This window comes from Bos taurus, chromosome 3, assembly GCF_002263795.3.
Source record: "Bos taurus isolate L1 Dominette 01449 registration number 42190680 breed Hereford chromosome 3, ARS-UCD2.0, whole genome shotgun sequence".
NCBI lineage: Eukaryota > Metazoa > Chordata > Mammalia > Artiodactyla > Bovidae > Bos > Bos taurus.
This window is the reverse complement of record NC_037330.1, coordinates 30,889,682-30,906,680: the sequence shown is the minus strand read 5'-3', so window position 1 is coordinate 30,906,680 and position 16,999 is coordinate 30,889,682. Positions and strand designations below refer to the sequence as shown.

Sequence of the window (16,999 nt, the reverse complement as noted above, 5' to 3'; positions counted from 1 at the left end):
CTTACATTCTGTGACATTCTTTATGGTAGATTATATTGTTGGCTCAAAAATTTCCCTGCTTCCAACTTTGCCATGGTTCACTGTGGGTAGAGTATACTTCCCTGCTCCGCTTTACTGTGGGCTTGGCCGTGGACTTGCACTGGCCAATGACGTGTGAATTGAACTGACAATTGGTCAGTTCAAAGACAGACTCTTCTATTTGCCCTCTCGCACTCCAGCCCTCAGCCATACAAAGAAAATACCCAAGGTAGCCTCTTCTCCATTAGCTTGAGCCCAGAATGAGAAACATGGAGTAGACATGAACACAATCCACAGCCTGGATCTGAGCTGCCAGAGCCAACTTCAGTTCAGTTCAGTTCAGTTCAGTCGCTCAGTCATGTCCGACTCTTTGTGACCCCATGAATCACAGCACACCAGGCCTCCCTGTCCATCACCAACTCCTGGAGTTCACTCAAACTCACGTCCATCAAGTCAGTGATGCCATCCAGCCATCTCATCCTCTGTCGTCCCCTTTTCCTCCTGCCCCCAATCCCTCCCAACATCAGAGTCTTTTCCAATGAGTCAACTCTTTGCATGAGGTGGCCAAAATACTGGAGTTTCAGCTTCAGCATCATTCCTTCCAAAGAAATCCCAGGGCTGATCTCCTTCAGAATGGACTGGTTGGATCTCCTTGCAGTCCAAGGGACTCTCAAGAGTCTTCTCCAACACCACAGTTCAAAAGCATCAATTCTTCGGCGCTCAGCTTTCTTCACAGTCCAACTTTCATATCCATACATGACCACTGGAAAAACCATAGGCTTGACTAGACGGACTTTTGTTGGCAAAGTAATGTCTCTGCTTTTCAATATGCTGTCTAGGTTGGTCATAACTTTCCTTCCAAGGAGTAAGCATTTTTTAATTTCATGGCTGCAGTCACCATCTGCAGTGATTTTGGAGCCCCCCCCCCCAAAATAAAGTTTGTCACTGTTTCCACTGTTTCCCCATCTATTTGCCATGAAGTGATGGGACCAGATGCCATGACCTTCGTTTTCTGAATGTTGAGCTTTAAGCCAACCTTTTCACTCTCCTCTTTCACTTTCATCAAGAGGCTTTTTAGTTCCTCTTCACTTTCTGCCATAAGGGTGGTGTCATGTGCATATCTTACAAAGCCATAAACTTGAAATAAATGTATGCTGTTGTAAGTCGTTGAGATTGTAGAATTTGGCAATATAGCAAATGCTAGTTAATCTCTATGTAGATAAATTAAGATAAAAAAGAAGCACAAATTGCTAATATCAGGAATAATAGAGGAAACCACTGAAAATTTTATAGATAGTAAAATGATATGAAATATCTTACAATTTTATTTGTCAATTAACCTCAATAAATCTGAAAATGGGGAATATGAAGTATGCAAACTATTTGAGAGACAAATTACTGAAGGTGACACAAAAGAAATAGAAAATCTAAATAATCCTTTATCTATTAAATAAATTGATTTTTTAGTTTAAAAACTTTCCACAAAGGAAGCACCAGGTCAAACAGCTTCACAGAAGGAAGAAATTATACCAGTCATACTCATTGTAATAGAATTCCTAGGATAGCAATATGAGGTTGGTGTGGGGGAAGGGAGAGAACACACAGTCTGCAAAGGAGGAAGTAAAATTTTCTCTTTTCACAGATGACATGATTGTGTATATAGAAATTCTTAAGGAATCTACACTTCAAAATGTGAAAACTAATAAGTGAATTGAGCAAGATTACATGATACAAGGTCAAATATAAAAAATCAATAGTTTTTCTCTAGACTATAAAAAAATTGAAAACAAAATTTTTAATTTTAATGCCATTTAAATTAGCATCAAGACTTCTAATTCTGATCAAGATGGAGTAACAAAGACAACATTTATTCTCCTACCTGAAATACCTAAAACACTAGACAAAATATATGAAACGACAGTTTTCAGACACTAGGGATCAGACAGCACAGGCAGTGGTCCTTAAGAGAGAGAAAGAAAAAACAAAATGAACCCTCTGATTTCCTCAGTCAGTGACAGGAGTGGGTTTCCAAGTTTTAGCGCTAGAAGGGGAAACCCAGACATACCCCAAAAGTCTCCCTCAATTTAGGAGATTATGCTAAGAATCCAAGACGATCGATCGATGCAGCTAGAATTCACAAGGAAGAGCATCAGAGAGGAGGGCGCTGCACCGAAAGAGACTCCCAGAGATCTACAAACGGCCTCCCTCAAGTCTTTGGCCTGGTGCTGGTCAGTACAATCATATGAGGAAACTACTCAACGCTGAAGGAAAAGAAAGCACCTGAAAGGAGCGAGGGTGGGGACAGGCCTCAGGCTTCATCCCAAAACGAATGGAAAACTCCCTAATTTACAGGTCATCAGGTAGAACATCCACAAGCCTGTTGCTTCAGTTGTGGGCAGTATTAGCTGTGGATTAAAAACAGCTCTGGTCATGCCTATCAAAGCAAACCTAAAAAGGACCAAATAATTTCCAAAAAACTACATCACAGAATAAAGCTCAATTATAGTTGTAGGAATACAAAAACATCCAGTATCCAACAAGGTAAAATACACAATGTCTGGAAGTCAATAAAAAATTATAAGATACAAATAAGCAGGAAAATTCAATCCATAATAAAGATTCATAAATAAAAATTCATCAGTGAAAACTGACATAGATGATAGAATTAGTAGACAAAGACATTACAATTGGTAAAACTATATTCCATATTAAGGAAGTAAAGGAAAGATTAAGCATATTAAGTGAAAGCATGAAATATATAAAAGACTCAAATAGAACTTCTAAAGATAAAAATGAAAATGATTGAGATGAATAACAGCATATTAGACACTGAAAAATTAAACATTAGTGAACTTCAAGAAAGAGCAACAGAAAATTATACAAAATAAACACAAAAAGAAAATAGATTTTAAAAAACCGCCAGAGTATTAGTGAGACAACTTCAAATAACCTATTACATATGCAGTTGGACCCCAAAGGAAAAAAGACAAGAGAAGTCAGAAAAAAAAATTGAAGAAATTATAACCAAAATTTTTCAAAAATTTGACTCAAAAATCAAAATCTTAGTGAACCTCAAGCACAAGAAACACGAATCTAAGACACTTCATAAAATTTCATCAAAGCATAAAGTGTGAAGGTATAAATTTAACAAAATATATGTAAAATTCATATATGGAAAACTAGAAAACATTATTGAGAGAAATTAAACACCTAAAGGATGGACTGAAAGGTACAATATCACTGTCAACTTTCCCCAAAATGATAGATTCAATATAATTCCAATAAAAATACCAGGAGGCTCTATTTTGTAGAAATTAATAAGTAATTTTAAATTTTATGTGAAGGTTCAAAGGATCTAAAATAGCCAAAACCATTACTTAAAAAGAAGTTGGAAGACTTAAATAACTTGGCTTGAAGATTTATTATAAGTATAAAAATCAAAATAATATGATATTAGCATTAAAATAGACAAATACACAAATGAAATAGACCAGAAGTAGACCCAAAGGATGGCCAAGAAGCACATAAGATATTCAATCATTAGTTATCAGAAAAGTACAAATTAAAACCACAGGTAGGTACTACTACACACTTAATAGAGTTGTTAAAAATTAAATATAGTAACAATACCAATTGTGGTAAGAGTATGGAGCATCTAGAAATCTCATATATTACTGATTAAAGAGTAAAATGATATAACCACTCAGGAAAGAAGTAGGTAATTTCTCTTAAACATACACTAGACACTTGACAGTGAAAACTATATATATATATACAAGTGAAAAAAATATATATACATATATATATATATACATTTTGTGTATATATATATATATATTTACACACAAAAGCTTGTACACAAATATTCATAGCACTTCATTCATAATAGTCTCAAACTAGAAATAACTAAAATGTCCACCAGCAGGTGAGTGGAAAAACAAATGATGGTATATTCATACAGTGAAATTTTACTTTAGAAATAGACAGGAACAAGTTACTGCAGCAACACTGATGAAACAGGATACAAAAAAGTAGGTACTGGGACTTTCCTGGTGGTCCAGAGGCTAAGACTCCAGGCTTCCAAGGCAGGGGACTGGGGTTCGTTCCCTGGTCAAGGAACTGGATCCCACAAACTACAACTAAAGATCACCCACATCATGGCAAATGAAATTAAAGATCCCTTATGCCACAACTAAGACTCAGCATAGCTAAATAAATAAAGAATTTTTAAATTAAAAAAAAAAATTTAAGCAGATACTGTGTGACTGCATTGAATGAAATTCTAAAATAGGCAAAACTAATCTATGATAATAGAAACCAGACCAGTGGTCACTTAGAACAGGGAGTGCAGGGGAATAACTGGGGAGGGACACAAGGGAATCTTAATAGGATGGAAATATTCTATATGCTGACTGGGGTAGAGGTCCCATGAGTGTTTACATTTGTCAAAATTTCACCAGAACTCTCTGTTGTTTGCTGACGTGGTAGCATCTGATGGTGGCATATATCTGGGAACTGTACATGCTAAATGAGTGCATTGGTCATATGTAAATTACACCTCAATAGGTAGTTTCTTTTTAAAAGGAAATAGAAAAACAAAATCTAACTAAATTCATCTCTCTCCTGATCCTCTGCTTACATTTCTGAATAGTCCTACTGAATCTTCTTTGTGAACTCTTCATTTGGTTTGCCTTTGAAATGCAGATTACCTCATGGCTCCATCCTCCGTTCCATGCACTTGTCTCTTATATAACCCTAGTTAGTTCCCTCACTGCTAATGGTATGCTGCTGCTGCTGCTGCTGCTGCTAAGTCGCTTCAGTTGTGTCCAACTCTGTGCGACCCCATAGACGGCCTCCTACCAGGCTCCTCTGTCCCTGGGATTCTCCAGGCAAGAACACTGGAGTGGGTTGTCATTTCCTTTTCCAATGCCTGAAAGTGAAAAGTGAAAGTGAAGTTGCTCAGTCATGTCTGCTAATGGTATAACTACCACTTATTTTATGATCATTCTCAAGTCTATATTTCTTGCACAGACTTCTCCCCAGGACCCCAGACAGGTATATCCAAATACTTAATAAAAAAACCTGTATCTTAAGCTCAACATGTCCAAAACTAAGATTGCTACACATAACCTCAAGACTGCCTTTTCAACTATATTCTTTTTTAATTTATTTTATTGACATACAGTTGATTTTACAATGTTGTGTTCTGCTGCATGCTAATTTTTTTCAGTTGTGTCCAACTCTTTTCGAACCTACGGACTATAGCCCACGAGGCTCCTCTATCAATGGGATTCTCCAGGCAAGAATACTGGAGTGGGTTGCTGTGCCCTCCTCCAGGGGAATCTTCTCGACCCAGGGATTGAACCCACGTCTCTTATGTCTCCTGCATCGGCAGGTGGGTTCTTGACCACTAGCGCCACCTGGGCAGTTCTACTATATTCTTCAAATAAGGTGATACACTGCTGGACACACGTAAGCACTGAATATGCTGAATGAATGAAAGATGGAATTACTAACAGTCAAAAACTCCTCCAGATCTCCCTCTTCTATATTAATTAAGCACACAACCAAGATGTTTTGCCTAATCCTGCCTTTCCCTCCCACTGGGAAGCTGGAAAGATATAACCTTCTTCTTGGCTGACTGTGAGACACTAAGCAAATTCTCATGCTCTCGGGGCCTCATAGGCATTAAATATTAAAGGTATGCATTTGGAATCAGATAGAGGCAGATTCAAATCCCTGCCTACTGCTGATATATCTTTAGCATGTTCTTCGTATTCTTTGAATTTCACTTTCCTTATCCATGAAGGAGAAAGACTAATATCTATTTTGAGGTTGCTCCGAGTATTAAATGAAATGGAAGGTACCACTGCCTGGAACATAGAAAGTGTCACTAAATGTTAGCGCCTTCTCTTCCCACTCCCCACCACCACCTCCACTCGCACCCTAGAGGGAGAGGGAGGGAGACTGGAGGTGGCACACATTTCTGAATGGCACCTCCTCAGACTGACAGGCTGTATTTCAAGATAAGGAAAGATGTTCTCCCCTCCCTGCTTCCTCGAGCACCACAGTCACCAAGAGGACTGTGTGCCATTGGTACTCCAGGCAAATGCTCTCATCTGCAGAGGTGCTGTTATCTGATGATGCATCTGTCAGGGAAACTAGAAAAAGGAACACTGTGTTTAGAAAATATATTTTCCCCTCCCCAGGTAAGCAGAAGAAATAATGGAATTCAAATTGGAAAGACCATGAGATAAAACTCCTGCCCACCAGGTGTTTATCCCAGTTCATAAAAACAGCTACATCAAGGTAATAAAAATAAAAATAAAAACACCTCCCTGTAGGGGAAGCAAATGGAACCACATGCTTCTGAAACAGTTTGAGAAAAACGGCAAACTCAGGGAGCAAACAGCAAATGCATGTCAAGCAGGGTCAGCGCAGAGTGCCTCGCTCATAGACAAGGCTCTGGGAAAGGCTACTGCTGCTGCTGCGGCTACTAAGTCGCTTCGGTGGTGTCCGACACTGTGCAACCCCACAGACGGCAGCCCACCAGGCTCCCCCATCTCTGGGATTCTCCAGGCAAGAACACTGGAGTGGGTTGCCATTTCCTTCAATGCATGAAAGTGAAAAGTGAAAGTGAAGTCACTCAGTCGTGTCTGACTCAGTGATCCCATGGACTGTAGCCCACCAGGCTCCTCCATCCATGGGATTTTCCAGGCAAGAGTACTGGAGTGGGGTGCCATTGCCTTCTCCTGGACCCCCTCAAATCACACCAGCCATCAGGAGAGCACATGGACCTTCTGTCAAGTCCACAGGCCTCAGTGGGATATTGGGAGGTTCTCTTTCACTCCTGCACCCCCACCCTATGAATTTCACTTCATTTCCGTTTCTTTAATGCTGCTCTACAAACTCTGTCCCCTAGGACACTGTCCCCCTCCTTCCTTTCCCTGTTGTCCCTGAAGATAAACACACAGGCTTTTACGGTGGGAAGAGTTTGCTGATCACTAGAAGACAATGGACAGAGAGAAACAAAACCAACAAAAATGAAGACATTGTTTACTGACCTAATGAGCCTTTGTATGCAAGGTGACTAAACGTCCCTGTTTGCATAGGACAGTCCTGTTTACACTTGTCCTAATGTTATGATTAATAGTATCTTTTTTACTCTCAAAATTATCCATGTGTGGTCATATAGTAGAATAAGCTTTTCTATTGATATGGTATTTACTCACTTTTTATCAAGCATATAAACATTAACTTATTTAACCCTGAAACAATTCTATGAGCTAAGAAACATTTTTAAAATAATGAAGCCAAGACATAGTGAGGTTGAGTAACTTGCCCAAGGTCACACAGAGAGTCAGTGTCTGAGCCAGGATTTGAACCGAGGCAGTCTGGCTTCAATGTCCTTTTTCTGTTGTTGTTCTAGAGATGTTTGGCTTCCTTTACTTGTTTTTTAAAACAAAACTTTTTATTCTGTATTGTGGTATAGCCGATTAACAATGTTGTGGTAAATCCAGTGAACAGACTCAGCTACACATACAAATGCATCCTTTCTCCCCCAAACCCCTCCCAGCCGGGCTGGCATCAATGTCCTTGTTCTTAACCACAACAGTAGGCAAGCTATGACAAAGCTTTAAGAAATCACTTGCTCTTTCATTTGATAAATATTATTCATGCCCACTATGTGCAGACACTGTGTGACGAACTACAAATACCCCATGAACCAGGAAGAGTCCGTGCTTTCAAGGAACTTTCAGTAATGGGAGACACAGATACAAGTAAAAGGATGGGAGTACAGAGTGTATTGTGTATTGAGAACAAATAGAGTGGGGTAGGGGGCGTGGTACATGGCATCTAAATCTGGCCTTAAAAGATCACAGAAAGCTTCCTGGAGGAAGTGACATCTGAGAAGAGTCCTAAAGAAAGAGTAGTTAGCCGGACTGGAAGAAGCAAGAAAAGGCAGTGCAGGCAGAATAGCACAGCAAAAGGTCCTGCGGCCAAAGAGATCGTGATCAAGTAAGGGAATTCAAGTAGTTCAACAGAGGTCTAATGCTGCCTGGTGCCAGGGCAGCAGCAAAAGTTGGAGCTGAAAATGCAAGTAAGCAGAGGCTGGACCAAGAAGGGATGTCATGCTCACATTTGCACTTTATCGTGAAGGTAATGGGAAACTCGTGACTTTTTAGGAACTCAAGCAGCGGTGGTTTACTCACTCAGCCATGTCCGACTCTTACCACCCCATAGACTGTAGCCCACCAGGTTCCTCTGTCCATGGGATTTCCCAGGCGAGAATACTAGAGGAACTTAAGCAGAGAAGTGACCTGTTCAAATTTTCACTTTAGAAAAAAATCACTATGGTTGCCAGGTAGAAACGAATTGAAGGGGGAAGAGCCAGAGCAGACACAGGAAACCCAGACAGAAGGCTGTTTCCAGGATCCATAGCAGAGATGAAGGCATCTTGAACTAAGGTAGTGATAGGAAATGTGGAGAGACAGGGTGGATTAGGGAAGCAGAACAGACAACACTTCATGGTTAGGAGGATGAGGTGACTGGGAGGAAGGGAGGGTGAATGCCATGGAGATCACCTATCCTATCTGAGTCTGGAGCTTGAGTCATGCATTTATTTGAGGCTCATCCAAGTAGGATGGTAACTGAACCATCAGATTAGATGGCTCACCCAGGGCAGTGTATAAAGTGGGAAGAGAAAGAAATGGCCATAAGAAGAATGGGAAGGAGAGGCAGGAAACCAATGAAGAAAGGATGATGTCATCATAGACACCAAGGGAAGGAGAACAGTGTCTGCAGGGAGCACAGTTAGGGCCCAGACACAACCATATGGTTTGTCAACAAGATGGTCATTGGAAACCCTAGGGGAACAGCTGCACAGTGAGGCAGGAGTGAGACTATAATGATTGACGGCAGGACGGAAGGTGAGGATGGGTCTCAAAAAGCCTGGCATCAAAGGAAAGCAGAGAGTGGGGGAGGTGGGAGTGGGGTCAGGTCGGGGATCAGACACCCAACTCCCTGCTTTCTTGCTGAGTCTGCTCCCTCCCTAATCCTGCCCACCAGTTCTGCTGATAAATACTAGAGGAGAGGACTTCCCTGGTGGTCCAATGATTAAGAATCCACCTTCCAATGCAGGGGACCCAGGTTCGATCCCTGGCCTGGGAAGATTCCACGTGTGGTGGGGCAGTCAAGCCCATGCACTGCAGCTACTGAAGCCCACACGCTCTAGAGCCCACGTTCTGCAACAAGAGAAGCTGCCACAACGAGAAGCTCGCACACCATAACTGGAGAGTATCCCCCACTCCATTCCTAATGGCATTTTCTGCTCAGCTGGCAGTGATCAGGGCAGAACTAGCATTCATCTCCATTAGCATCCATGTAGGAGACCATCTGTCTCAAGTGGATTATTAATATTCCTGAGACCACCCAAATGGGTCAGTGAGTCCCTTTTGGATATTTCCTCAACATCAAGATCATTTATTTGATTAACTCCCAGGCCCAGGCACTGTTTCCAGGAATTGAGGATCAAAAAGTGAGTAAATCATTTTACTCACTGGGTAATCATCCTAAGTGGACTTTTCAAGAGGTTCACCTGAAGTTTCTGGGCTTTCCAGATACCTCCAAGGGTATGAACCTAGGTTTCCCCTAAGAGGGTTTGCAGTGGGTTGAAATAGGTCATCAGTTCAGTTCAGTTCAGTTCAGTCATTCAGTCGTGTCCGACTCTTTGCAACCCCATGAATCACAGCACGCCAGGCCTCCCTGTCCATCACCAACTCCCGGAGTTCACTCAGACTCACATCCATCGAGTCAGTGATGCCATCCAGCCATCTCATCCTCTGTCTTCCCCTTCTCCTCCTGCCCCCAATCCCTCCCAGCATCAGAGTCTTTTCCAGTGAGTCAACTCTTTGCATGAGGTGGCCAAAGTACTGGAGTTTCAGCTTTAGCATCAGTCCTTCCAAAGAAATCCCAGGGCTGATCTTCTTCAGAATGGACTGGTTGGATCTCCTTGCAGTCCAAGGGACTCTCAAGAGTCTTCCCCAACACCACAGTTCAAAAGCATCAATTCTTCGACACTCAGCCTTCTTCACAGTCCAACTCTCACATCCATACATGACCACTGGAAAAACCATAGGCTTGACTAGACGGACCTTTGTTGGCAAAGTAATGTCTCTGCTTTTGAATATGCTGTCTAGGTTGGTCATAACTTTCCTTCCAAGGAGTAAGCGTCTTTTAATTTCATGGCTGAAATCACCATCTGCAGTGATTTTGGAACCCAAAACAATAAAGTCTGACACTGTTTCCACTGTTTCCCCATCTATTTCCCATGAAGTGATGGGACCAGATGCCATGATCTTTGTTTTCTGAATGTTGAGTTTTAAGCCAACTTTTTCACTCTCCTCTTTCACCTTCATCAAGAGGCTTTTTAGTTCCTCTTCACTTTCTGCCATAAGGGTAGTGTCATCTGCATATCTGAGGTTATTGATATTTCTCCTGGCAATCTTGATTCCAGCTTGTGCTTCTTCCAGCCCAGCGTTTCTCATGATGTACTCTGCATATAAGTTAAATGTCATAAAAGCCTTTACTTCCCACCAAGGAACTCAGGATTATTACCACAATTGGACACTAGGAGAAATTGATTTATAGAGCACTTTTTATAAACAGTGCACTTTCATTTATTCATTCAATCAATAAACATTCATAGAACACACCTACTGTGTACCAGGTACTGTGTTGAGATATTGGAGATAAGAATCATGAGCAAAATAGACGTGAGCTCTGTCCTCATGGAGCATACAAAAGGCTTGTGAAAAGCCACACTAATCAAAATAACTGCTCAAGTGTATAATTATAATTCATAACACATGCTGGAAGGCAAAACATTAGAACTTACTCACTCTGTTGGGCTAAGGAAACTTTCCTGATAAGGTGGCATTGAGATAAGGTCTGAGGATGTATAGCCTTTAGGTAGAGGGTTGAAAAACAGCCCAAGAACACACAGTAACATTAGCAGAGACTCTGAGGAACAGAAAAGCAGCCACCATTGGAGAAAAAAAAATTAACTCTGACACCTGTTAAAATGGTAGAGGAGACTTCCCTCAGGACTACTAGAAAAGTGTCAAGACTATGGCAATAGGGAAGAGAGATCAGTTTCAACTCCAAAATCAAATGGAGGATAAGGGATTTATAGCCCCAAAGCAGAGTGAGCGACTCAGTGGATGGAAAATCACTAAGAGGAGACATCAAGGATGGGGGATTCTCACTAAACTGACTTAACAGGATTCCTGCTGAAGGCAGGCCAAGGACTAAAGATCAAAGGTGAAGGATGAAGCATTTCATCAGATATGAAGGATATGGACTCACTTAGCAGGATTCTTGCTAAAACTGGGCTGTGCAGGCCCAGCAAGGCCAGAGGGTGAGAGTGAGTGACCAACATCAAGACCTAAACTAAAGCCTGACTAAAGTTTGATCAAGGAGAGTCTTTGTCCCCAGTTGTCCAGGGCATAGAGAGGAGAGTAGCACTAGACGATTCTGGAGAGAGAAGCAGGAGGCAAGTAATGTGGGTTTTGTGAACAGAGCTATCCTAAGACCACTGAATAGTTTTCATTGAGAGGAAGTTTTGTGACATGATCAGATTTTGTGTTTTCTTAAGATCTGCACAGCATGCTGTGTGGAGAATGGACTGGAAGGAGCAAGAATGAAGGCTAGAAGACCACTTAGAAGGCTGCCATAGCCCTGAAGAAATGAAGTAATGGACAGACCAAGATGGTGATGGAGGTAGGAATAGAAGTTATGAAGTTAAAGTATTCAGGAGGAAAAATTGACAGGTCTTAAAAAAAATTGACAGGTCTTGGTGATAGATAGGTGGCAAGGAGAAAAATTATCAATAAAACTCCCATTATGTGGCTTCTTCTTTACTACAACCCTGTGAAACACAATATTATTTCTCAACTTATAATAAGGGATTTGAAACTCAAAGTAGTTAATGACATGCCCAGGTCACACAGCTAGTACGTCTGGCTCTCAAGTTACTCACTTTCCGCAGTGCTACCCAGGAGTCAAGCAGCTGTTCCTTGTGGAAGGTTCTTCTCCCTTTTGTGCCTTTGAAAGCTACACCTAGTTAGTACCTCGAGCACCATACTTCACTCACAACATGCCCTGTTTGCCTAAGCAGTAGGAAAATAAATGAAATATTATCACAGAAGCTGCTGCAGTTTGAATCAGCTGACCTCCAAGGACAGTACAAATAGATTCCTCTGTTAGAGAAAATATCTTCATGGGCTTATCTGACTATGAAAATTGAGGGTCCCCTGGATAAACTGAGATGAGAAAGGCTTGCAGTAAGTAATTAAATCGCTCTGCATAACAAAGAAGAATTTTACAGCAGGTAGCTTGGCCATCACTGTAACCTTAGCATCTGGCATACCAGAGCCAGTGTACATTTTTGTTGAAACTCCGGGGTTAGGGCCCAGCAGTCTGTGATTTATAAGACTCTCAGGTATTTCTGATATACCTTCAAATCTGAGAACCTCAAATCCTTAAAAACCTTTTTAACACTGCCCATGCCATACAAGGCCCCCAATCCTCAGTGAACAGCTGCTGCACACAACAATCTTTTGTTAGTGACGCTTTGGGCAACAAAGCACAGCCATTCCGAACCTTCTGACAATGACCAGCAGCAAGGAAAGTCCAGGCCAAGGTTAGAGAATCAGCTGCCGCTCAAGAGGTCCCAAGGGCAAATGCAAGACAAATGCTCAAATGTGTAGTAAACACTATTTGCTTCCCAAATATTCATCCCCATTTTTTTGGTAATAAATGGATGAACGAATGCATTTTCACCTGTGGTTATAGCTTTCCCTGCCACTTAATGCATGGTTCTGTACAGAGCACATCTAGCCAATCAAAGCAGCACATGCCCTGCCCACAATGATTGGATTCAGACTTGAATACATGGTCTAAGCAGAATCAAGAAGACAGAGTGGGACTTTTCTCAGACTTCTGAGGACAAAGGAGATGCTCTTTCCTATTGAATATGACTGGATATGGAATATCCATATGGAATTCCTATGTTTATTGCCAGTTGAGGAAAAAAGCATGTCTGAAAACAGAACCAACTCTACAAAAGTAAAGTTGAAAACTCCCGAGAGAGCAGCCTGGTTCTGGTAACACTTTTGAGGAGCCAGATCAAGCCTCATGTGAAGGCAGTCTAATTCTGGATGTTTTTATCACATGAGCCAATAAAAACTACCTTTGCTAGTTTGGATGGAATGTCTGTCCTTTACATCTGGAGGAGTCCTGATTATGATGTAATACAGAGGGGTGAGTTATTTTATTTGGAAAGTGTAGCGAAAGAAAGAAGGAGAACTTGAGTCAAGACTGTGAGTACCCTGAGGTCTGGAATTGTGTATTATTTCATGCGGTAATGATAATAGGTACTCAAGGATAGTTTTAAAAATAAAGGGGGGACAAGAGGAAGGCAGGGTGGCAAAAAGAAAAGGAGATGAGAAATGGACAGACTCCTCCCAATGGTGCAGGTACCCTGGGTCTCCTGGTTACTTTTTTCAGGGCAGACTAGACCCTGCTAGGGACCAACAGACGTCATGAAGCAAGAAATAGGGGCATAGAAGCTTCTAGCACCAGGTTCCTCCAAAGGGCTCCTCTAGGAAATTGCCTAGAAATGATGGTGCAGGTCATTACTTTTCCTACACATATTTCTCCCTTTTCTAAGCAACAAGAACCTATTCAGCCAACTCCGTGGTGCCTCAGCTGAAATAACAGACGAAAGGGAATGTGTAATTGGCTTTCATCAGATTGAAACCAGAGAGAAGCCCGGCTGAGCCGAAGCTCTGTTTATAGCGTAGCACAGAAATTATTTACTGCTTAATGTCAGGCCATGTGTGAGGAAGAAGGGGGAACAAAGGGGAAAGGAAAGAAGACCAGCCTTCCAGCCAGCTTCAGTCCCTCTGGCAAGGCTACTCAGTGCAGTGCTTTGTCTGAGGAGCCAGAAGAGACAGAAGGGAGTCTGGCCCCAAACTATTAGGGAAGAAGTCACCTGGGGTAGAGGAGAAACAGGAAGGGAGACAGAAAAGGGAGCATTTGAAAGAGAGGGGGAAAAGTTAACTGTTAATGAAATAAGTCAACTTACCAATAAAAAACAGTAGCCAGCTGATAGCTCCTGCCCCTGCCCCCATGAGTCTGCATGAACACTTGGAAATAGCAACCAAAACATGAATCTCATCATACGTAACATCAACTCATCATCAGGTATGTGCTTCTCAATTATCATTTAATAATTTAAAAGATTAGAATGAAAATGAAAACTTGAGATTCATCCAAAGGGAGATACAGTATTCTTCCAGGGACCTATGACTAACCTGTACTTTGGGGGTGAAGGGAGGGGTTTAAATTGACTCAAATCTTTGGGAACTTTGCTGGGTGATTTGGGAACTCCATGATTTTTCTCATCTATTCCAGGAATTTTCTATCTGGGCTAGACTGTACCCCATTTACCTTCCCTTTTTACCCCCCAGTGAGCTGTGTGTACCCCATCCGGGCCCATCAGCTTTAGGGGAACATGTGAATTCCACAGAGGATGAGGGAGACAGGACTCAGGGTCCTCTGGGTACTCTTCCCAAGGCCCCTAACAGCAATACTGTTGTGTGGTTCCCAGGGAACTGCCCTGTTACGTGTCTCTCCAAGCAAACTGTCCTAGAATCCCATGGCCTACGGCCTTGGACTTTTCATTGCCATCCTATGTCAGGAGCCTATCTATGGATTTGGAGATCCGAAAACCCCACATGGCCCTAGTTTCCTGGTCCTGGGGAAGGGCTGCGAGGCAGTGCCAGTAATGGGAAGAACAGTGCATCACACGGTGCTGGGCTCAGTCCACCTCGACCACCCACAGCTCCATGAGGCAACGGTGGAATGGAAACAGCTGAAACTGAAGACCGGAGGCCCTACTCTTTGATCTCAGGCAAGCCCCTCAGTGACCCCTTTCTTAAACTACCTAAATCTCAGTGATCTCATCAATAAGTTATTATGATTATTTTTTCTTTTAAGATTTGCTGGGAGGATGAAAAGAAATAAATGTGCCTGGTGTGAAGTAGGCACTAAATAACTGATCGATGTCATTATCATCATATTGTTATGTGATCTTTGGCAAGACACTTAACCTCCCTGAACTTGCTTTCTTTCTCTTTTTTAAGATTAATTTATTTTTGGCTGTGTCCGGTCTTAGTTGCAGCATTTGGGCTCTTGTTGCGGCGCTCAGACTCCGTAGTTGTGGCACGGGCTTAGTTGCCCCATGTCATGTGTGTGGGCTCTTGGTTCCCTGACCAGGGATCAAACCTGTGTCCCCTGTGTTGGAAGGTGGATTCTTAACCACTGGACCACCAAGGAAGTCCCTGAACTTGCTCTCATGAGAAACATGAGAAGTAATAATAATTATCTCCTAAGGATTGGGGTCAGGAGGAGAAGGGGACGACAGAGGATGAGATGGCTGGATGGCATCACCGACTCGATGGACGTGAGTTTGAGTGAACTCCGGCAGTTGGTGATGGACAGGGAGGCCTGGTGTGCTGCGATTCACGGGGTCGCAAGGAGTCGGACACGACTGAGCGACTGAACTGAACTGAACTGAAGATGATCACAAAGGAAATGATCACAAAGGAATAGATGGATTATATATGTAAGGATTACAAGGATGATACATGTAATATATGTAAAGCACCCGGTACCGTGCCTGGTACATAGGAGACCCACAATGTTAGATTTCTTTTTCTTTCCCAACCTCCCTCTGTGAAGTCCAAGGTAAGAGTTTCCTGGCTCTCTCATGGTCAAGCTGGCCCCAACACTTAGCTAAAAACAAGAAGAATCTGTCCCTAAAGGGGGTTCTTCCCAACTGCTGGCCCTTGGAGCCCCCCCACCTGCTGTGCTCTCAGCTCACACCTTCAAAAGGAAAAACCGTCCAGTGAGAGGCGCTCCGCGGAGTGCTCTGGGGCAGCCAAGAGGGGAGCCGACAACTGCAGGACTCGTCGCTCAGCACTAGGGGGAGCAATAAGATCGAGAACACAGTGAGGGCCACACCCAGAACCTTCTCAGCTTCCCCTGTGCTGTAGTCGGTCGGGTGATCCGAAGTGGAAGAGAACCTTGAGGACTACTCAGAAAGGCCTTTGTGGGAACAAGTAATGGGAGAAAATGTAGGGAGTCATGGAGACAGCACACCAGCCTTCCCACTTAAGTCTGGTCCCGGCAGAAAGAGCTCTCTCAGGCTTCTATACTGCAACCTCAGGATCCCCTCCTGGAGAAGCCAGGTGGGGGCTCTTAAGAAACCAGCCAGTAGGAAGAGACAAGCCAGGTCACTTTTCCCAGTCACTCCAACTTTCACATCTAGCTCACCCAGCGTCTTAGTAAGTCTCAGTGGGTCACAGCTAGAAGGAGTCTTATAGAGCCCCAGATGGTCAAACAACCCCTAGATGTTCGCTGCAGGGCTGGGGCCCAGAGAGGAGAAAGAGCTCGAGCAAGATCTCCAAATAGTTTATCATCCCTCATGCTGCTGCTGCTGCTAAGTCGCTTCAGTCGTGTCCGACTCTGTGCGACCCCATAGACGGCAGCCCACCAGGCTCCCCCGTCCCTGGGATTCTGCAGGCAAGAACACTGGAGTGGGTTGCCATTTCCTTCTCCAATGCATGAAAGTGAAAAGTGAAAGTGAAGTCGCTCAGTTGTGTCCGACTCTTAGCAACCCCATGGACTGCAGCCCACCAGGCTCCTCCATCCATGGGACTTTCCAGGCAAGAGTACTGGAGTGGGGTGCCATTGCCTTCTCCGATCATCCCTCATAGAATTTACCAAATACTTTCATGCCCACTTGAAGGAACTATTATTCCATTTAAGAAATGAGGAAACTGAGGCTCAGGTAAGCGCCGATAGCTCGCCTCTTCCCTACTGTTTTCATTTGCCACCCACTGTTCTCTTCTCT

At 42.8% G+C, this 16,999-nt stretch overlaps 1 long non-coding RNA gene across 2 annotated transcripts; it reads left to right on the top strand.

Moving 5' to 3' along the window:
• The first annotated feature begins 13,337 nt into the window (after window positions 1-13,337).
• Window positions 13,338-15,100, top strand: LOC132344859 (uncharacterized). 2 transcript variants are annotated; one of them, XR_009493891.1, is made up of 3 exons: window positions 13,338-13,400; window positions 14,181-14,286; window positions 14,783-15,100. It is a non-coding gene; the product is annotated as an uncharacterized lncRNA (long non-coding RNA). The 2 variants fall into 2 exon arrangements; XR_009493890.1 differs by having other exon boundaries at window positions 13,339-13,400; window positions 14,693-15,100.
• The last annotated feature ends 1,899 nt before the right edge of the window (window positions 15,101-16,999 follow it).